This window comes from Seriola lalandi, unplaced genomic scaffold (assembly GCF_002814215.2).
Source record: "Seriola lalandi dorsalis isolate HSWRI2012SDOR001 ecotype SW California unplaced genomic scaffold, Sedor1 jcf7180002054754, whole genome shotgun sequence".
NCBI classification, from domain to species: Eukaryota; Metazoa; Chordata; class Actinopteri; order Carangiformes; family Carangidae; genus Seriola; species Seriola lalandi.
The window spans coordinates 2,818-9,949 of record NW_019525307.1 but is presented as its reverse complement, the minus strand read 5'-3'; the positions used below and the strand labels follow the sequence as shown (position 1 = coordinate 9,949).

Sequence of the window (7,132 nt, the reverse complement as noted above, 5' to 3'; positions counted from 1 at the left end):
GGGCGACTGAGGAAAAGAGAGATATGAGAGGTGTCAACGTGTAGAGATGAAATAACTGATTAGCTGTGTATCACTAAATCAATAAATCAGCAATTATTTTTGAAAACTGATCAATGATATCAGTCTTTCAGTCAAACTCCTCAGGTAACAGCTTCTTCATCATGAGGATTTATCTTACTTGTGTGACAGGAAACTGCTCATCTTTAGGTTTTGGACAGTTTTGTTTTTTTTATTGATTGATCTGCAGATTATTTTCTCAGTTAATCAATTATCAATTTGATCAATAAAAAGTAAATAAATGGTTAAAAATCACAGGGACCGAAGGACGTCACATGTTCACACTTCAACCAGTGAATTTTAATGATTCAGATTCAGTTAAAAAATGAGGAATGATTAATTAAACCATTGCTGATCATTTCCTGTAATTTGACTCATTGATTAATCGATCACTTCTCGTTCACTGGACACACAGCAATCTGAAGACACCAGGTTGGTAAGGTCACTGTGACTTCTGACATCTTATATGTCTCTATATGTAATGTATTATATCTATAATACAGACCAAACATAAAACATCTGATAATGTTGAGCGATGGTCATCACGAGCGCTCAGATGTGAAGCCGTTAAATATCTGGTTTAGTTCAAAACCTCAAAGATATTTAATTTACATTCATGTTAAAACAGAGAAAAACAACAACTCCTCAGATCTGAACCAGAGACGGTCTGTTAATCTCTCTCTGGTGAACTTCTAATTCTAATACCAGAGAAATAAGATCGGAACTTTTAATAAGGAAGAACTAAAGCACAGTTCAAGTAAAAGAAACCGGAAGTACAAAGGTCTTAAATGTAGACTTGTTCACTGAGTTTATTTTTCAGAACTTTTGTGTTAATTTACTGTAAATGTCAAAAACAATCGTGTTGCTGAAACCTTAAAGAACAAACCCTGAGTGAAAAAGAGCGTAAAAATATTGTATGTTTTTAAAGTTTGAACCAGTTAAATGAAGTCAGTTGTTTTTAGCCTCACTGAACACAACCTAAATTATATCTATGTTTTATCGTGAGCAGCTGCTTCACACTGACTTACTTCTCCGCGGAGCTGGGACTGACATCGTTTATGGTTCGGCTCGGACGGATCCAGATGAACCGTTAGAAACCAACATTATCGCTGATTTAAGTCGGTTTTTATTTAGCTGTGTGAAACTAGCACCAGTCCCCTACATGTGACGTTCAACTGAGCGCCGGGGAAACCTATGCTGCCTTCACTATCCTCGGCTAAGCGTGTGTTTAAAAAATAAATAAATAAATAAAAGATTTTTAAAAATTAAAAACAAAAAGTGCTACCGGAAGGGCAGAGTAACACCATGGTAACAGACAGCGTTTATCTCTTCCTGCTGCTTGTAAAAAAGAGAACAGTGTACCGGGAAAACAATAATTGCGGTTACAATCTAAATATGAAGCGAAAGCTAAAGAACTAAACCTTAGTTTATTTTTCACTGCTCTCCTGCTAATAACAACAACAGCAACACAATGCATTGTTCTGCATTATTTTCCCCTTTCTTACGTTAAATTTTCGTCTCCTTTTACGAATTTACCGCCATTTTAGCTACTTAAATCTCCGAATTCCTACATTTCCTGTACCATGAACGCAGCCTGTCTTTCTGCTCTGTTGCCTAGCATCGGCTAGTACGGTACGAATCAGAGAACGGACTGCAGCCACGTCGGTGCGGCGGAAATAGCGGTCCGACTGGAAACGTAGCTCACGATCACGTTTTGTGAATGTCTTCATTTATTTATTTATTTAAGTTATCGAGAGCATCCCGAAATGTCACGATTTCTTACGTCATGACCATCAGCCGTTACCTCAAATTAAATTCAGGAACACTGAGATTTAGGTCGAACATCCTCCATTGTGGGTTTTATTTCTTTTTTTTTTTTTAGGGGAGCAGAAAAATGGCGAAATGAAAAGGTCATTGTACTTACGTAAAAGCGGGTCTCCTGTAGAAGACAGCGGTGTCGATGAAAACGGATCGTGTGGATAAAATGTCAGCTGCTAATGTGCGACATCCTCTGTTGTTCCGGGTCGTTAAAGCTCAAAGTGAAGATGTTAGAGGCGGATTAATGATTCACGGTGTTGTTACTGAGAGCCAGTGGTCAGAGAGAGGAGGGGAGGGGAGGTCTGTTCTCTCTCTCTCTCTCTGTGTGTGTGTGTGTGTGTGTGTACAGCCCGTCTTTCACCTCAGTTTATTGTGCTGCAATTTGCTTGAAAACATGATCTCACCAATCATCTCCATTCCCACAGACAGAAAAAATAGTTCCTGAGTGTTTAGGCTGTTCAGCTGTTTCTTCATGAGCAGTACTGAACACATGATCCTAATTGTGTAATGATGGGGACATTTATTTAATTAAGATGAGGCTATACACTCACTGAACTCTTTATTAGGAACACCTGCTTATTCATGCAATTATTCTACCAGCCAATCATGTGGCAGCAGTGCGGACACGTGTCACGAGCTTCAGTTTCGCAGAGTTGAAAATCAAAAAGCATCCAGAATCCTGCTGAAGTACCTGAAGTAAAAGTTCTAGAAATAGTATTAGTGGTGGTATTTTTTAGCTGTGGCTACCATAGTAACCACAGTGGTAACTACAGTACTAAGGAAGCTGAGAAAGGCCACACTCGAAAATATATTTTTATTCCATTATCTCAAGGTAACAAAGCTAATTTCTCCTTCGTTCTCTATAATATCTCGTTATCTCAAAATAAAAATGTTGTTTTCTCCTGATAATATTTCGTTACCTAGAGATAAAACATTGTTTTCTGATAATATCTCATTTCCTCCGGGATAAATAGATTTGTTATCTTGAGATACTGAGTATGGCCTTTCTCAGCTTCCGTAGTATAGAAGTATAAATGGTGATACAGCGTTAATGATTGTACTGCAGTAGGAGCAACAGTAACCGCTGTAGATATTGTAATGATAAAATTAATTAATTAATTAATTAATTTTTAATTATATAATAATTTAATAACATATAATAAAGTAGCAGTAGATGATTAATGTCAGTTTTTATATATTAGTAGTATGCTGCGTGTGTGTGTGTGTGTGTGTGTGTGTGCGTGCGTGTGTGTGTGTGTGCATGTGTGTCTGTGGCAGCTCATTTTCCCATATGTAAACATCACAGTTATTTCCATAGAACAGAATCAGCCATTATAAAACCTTTATTCAGGAGTCAAACAGGATATTTCAAAATGTCAGAACAACAGAGAGCGAGGCTCAATCTGGAGAGAAAATGATCAGACATCACTCAAACGTGAAGGTCTGCAGTTAACTTCAGTCGTGTTTCCACGCCGTAGGAATTTGAAATGAAAAACCAAAGATGACTGTCACGTGACGTCGCAGGTTTGACCTCCACAGCAGCTGCAGTCTGTCCGTCAGCTGTGCGTCCTGTCAGTCTGCTCAGAGACAAACACACTCTCAAGCTCGTGACCGACAAAAGCTTTGGCAGCTTCATGAATCACCCCTGATCCTGAAGGAAGCCTGAGGAGAAACCCCCCCCCCCCCCTTTTTTTTTTTTTTTTTAGGGGAGCAGAAAAATGGCGAAATGAAAAGGTCATTGTACTTACGTAAAAGCGGGTCTCCTGTAGAAGACAGCGGTGTCGATGAAAACGGATCGTGTGGATAAAATGTCAGCTGCTAATGTGCGACATCCTCTGTTGTTCCGGGTCGTTAAAGCTCAAAGTGAAGATGTTAGAGGCGGATTAATGATTCACGGTGTTGTTACTGAGAGCCAGTGGTCAGAGAGAGGAGGGGAGGGGAGGTCTGTTCTCTCTCTCTCTCTCTGTGTGTGTGTGTGCATGTGTGTCTGTGGCAGCTCATTTTCCCATATGTAAACATCACAGTTATTTCCATAGAACAGAATCAGCCATTATAAAACCTTTATTCAGGAGTCAAACAGGATATTTCAAAATGTCAGAACAACAGAGAGCGAGGCTCAATCTGGAGAGAAAATGATCAGACATCACTCAAACGTGAAGGTCTGCAGTTAACTTCAGTCGTGTTTCCACGCTGTAGGAATTTGAAATGAAAAACCAAAGATGACTGTCACGTGACGTCGAAGGTTTGACCTCCACAGCAGCTGCAGTCTGTCCGGAGAAAAGCCCCCCCCCCCCCAGAAGAATCACCTTGTAACGTCTCTGGACTGTAACAACAAACATGACAGAAATGAATCGACTGAAAGACGATCATGACTAAAGCGTTTCCTCCAGTTTGATTGAGTTTAAACTGTGTGGGGAAAAACAACGATGTAAACTTGTGTAGAAAATTCTCACATGCACGTCAGCAACACGTCACACCAGATGTTTAACATGAAGCAGCTGCATCACGGAGGAAACAGGAAACCACGTGCTGCATTCATGCTGTTCTGTCACCTGCGCTTGACTGTCAGTAAAGTCAAATAAATCCGGCCCGGAGTTGGGCCACATGCTTGTTTTCCTCTGGCCCAGCAGACGCCCGGTTCCACGGCCCAAATCTGGCCCGTATACGGCATGATTGTCAGGTGCTGCTTCCACATCTGGTGCACACACAGAAAATCTTCCAGCTGTCAAGTCATTACTGACAATAACAGCCGGACTCTGCCCAGATATAGGCCAGACTCGGGCCAAGGGCCCAGACATATGTTGGGCTTGTCCTCCTTTCTTCTTCTGTGGTTAAATGTGCTCACGTGTTGGAGGAGGTTTTCGATTCTCCTGTAAACAGAGTCTCATCCACTGCACTCCTCAGAACAGAGACGGTCTGTGGTCACAGAAAAGACAACAGCATCATTTTAATCACAGAAACAATCCCAAACAGTTTTGAGTGAGGACTAAATCCAGACAAACCTGGACTCACTGGTGTTACATGGTTCTGGTTCTGTCATCTTTTGACTCTCTTTTGGTTCAAAGCAAATTGGGGGGGGGGGGGGGGGGGGGGGTACTTTAAGTTTTCTTGCAACTGGAGAATAAAATTGAAATAAAAAATATTTGAGATGTTTGATGAGTCGCTCAGAGGTTTGAGATCTTTACCTTCTGTACCAAGAAGCCAGTGTGGTCACAAGCAAACTGAAGTTCTGAAATTTAGAGCAAGAAGAGACGCAACAGATTGTTTGTGCTTTTTTAACAAGTGAACTAAAACCTCCAGTTGTGCTTGGTCTTAATTCCCAGATTCAAACAGACACTTTCTCTGATGATATTTTTTTCAGGGTTTTAAGGTGCACTTGGTCTGACTCTCCACCAAACTTCTCTACAGCCTCCAATGTTGACACTTTAATCTAAACAAACCCGACATGTCTCAGTGTCTCAGTGTCTCAGTGTCTCAGTCCAGCACAGATCCTCAGTGCATCAGGATTTCAGATCTGCATCAAAAACTCTACGAACGTTCGTCAACCTTCTGTCGGACTCTCCTGAACGCAGCACCTTGACATGACGTGCTCATGCATCTTCACTCTGTCTGGGCAGCTCATCTCTTGCCCAGGTGTTTGAGGCGGAGGATAGGTGACGGGGCAGGTGAAAGGTCACGGGGTCGGGGGTCAGGAGAAGGGGACCTCCCATCTCTGTGTGTATGCGCTCAGTTCACAGGGGCTGATCACCAGCATCCGTGACGAGTCCATCCCGTCCAGAGCCATCTCCGAGTCCAGGCAGAACCGGGAGACCAGGTGCTCCAGGTGAGTCCCCGACTTCTGCCACCGCTGAAAGAGAGAACATAAGAAAATGTCTTCCTGCTATCTCACCTTTCTCTCTTTGTTGGTGTGACATCATCAAACATGAGGAGGACGTGTTTCCTGCTCAATATTCCCGCCCAATTCCTGCTTCTACTGACAGTAGGAGCCCATTCTCATGGACACGATATCTCAGTCACGCTTTGATGGAACTTCTTTAAATTTGGCAAAAACATTCACATGGACCCAAGAATGAACTGAGTAGATTTTGGGGGTTAAGGGTCAAAGGTCAAGGTCACTGTGACCTCACAAAACACGGTTTTGACCCTGTGAATGCAATAACTCCGTGATACCTTGACCAGACATTCACCTGGACTCAAGGACGAACTGATTCGTTTTGGGTGGTAAAATATCAGACAGACAACTGCGAGGCCGTAATTCTAGTTTCCTGCTCTCTACTGATTCCAGGACCGTGTTGTAGTAAAAGCAGGTGCTCCTGCAGCAGAGGGAGTAGAGCTGGTATTGTCGGCGCTGCTCGGAGGATCCTATCGATGCAGAAACCCGCAGCCACTCGAGGCGCTCCTGAAAAGGTCTTCAGTCACGCTCTGCGGAGCGGAGGTATTACTGTACGACCGAGGTGCAATAAGCAAGGAAACATGAACCTGAGGTTTAGTGTCGCTCTCACTCACGAACACAGAGACGTAGTGATTCCTTAAGGAAGCCACAAACACAACAGTTTACATTTCTAACATCAGGGTTCATTACAGAGAACTGAGCTGCAGCTGCCAGACTGTAACTTAGTTACTGTACTTACGTATATTTTTAGTATCTGTACTTTTATTATTTTTTATTAAAAACTTCTGACTTTACTGCCCTACACTTAAAGACTCTTACTTTGAAGCAGAGCCAATCACAGCCGACTCCTCCACTGTCAGGTATGTCTGAACCTGTCAGTGTCCTGACAGAGGAGTCTTCACAGAGACCATGATCTGATCTGAGGTCTGTGTTTACAAATAAAGAAAGATTCTTTTGGTTTGAAATGTTTGCTGTGTTTAATACGACCAGATTCATCACTGACTAAAAATAGAAATATGAAAACAACAATGGCTCCTTGAGTCGATTCAATTATGTTTTTATGAATATTTCTATTGTCTTTGTATCACATTCTAGTCACAGACACGTTTCCCAGGAGTCAGTGTGACGCCAACTTGTCACCACTAGGTGGAGTCCTCTCCTCACTTTTAGCTTGATCAGTGGTCGTATGAGGAAGGAGGCACTGTGCAGAGTGTGTGTGTGTGTGTGTGTGTGTGTGTGTGTGTGTGAAAGAGAAAGAGAGAGAGAGAGAGAGAGAATGTGCTTGTGCATGATTCATAGCTGGAAAACAAAGCGGCAGATATGATCAGACATGAAAAGAGGCTTTTATCCAGTTTTGGGTCTGAA

At 42.1% G+C, this 7,132-nt stretch overlaps 1 long non-coding RNA gene across 1 annotated transcript in view; it reads right to left on the bottom strand.

Annotated features, from left to right (window-relative positions):
• Positions 1-3,918: 3,918 nt before the first annotated feature.
• The window catches only part of LOC147818038 (uncharacterized), a 5,606-nt gene continuing 2,392 nt past the window's right edge, over positions 3,919-7,132 (bottom strand). The window contains exon 2 of the long non-coding RNA XR_015438373.1: positions 3,919-5,722. This is a non-coding gene — a long non-coding RNA (uncharacterized LOC147818038). The remainder of the gene's footprint in view (positions 5,723-7,132) is intronic.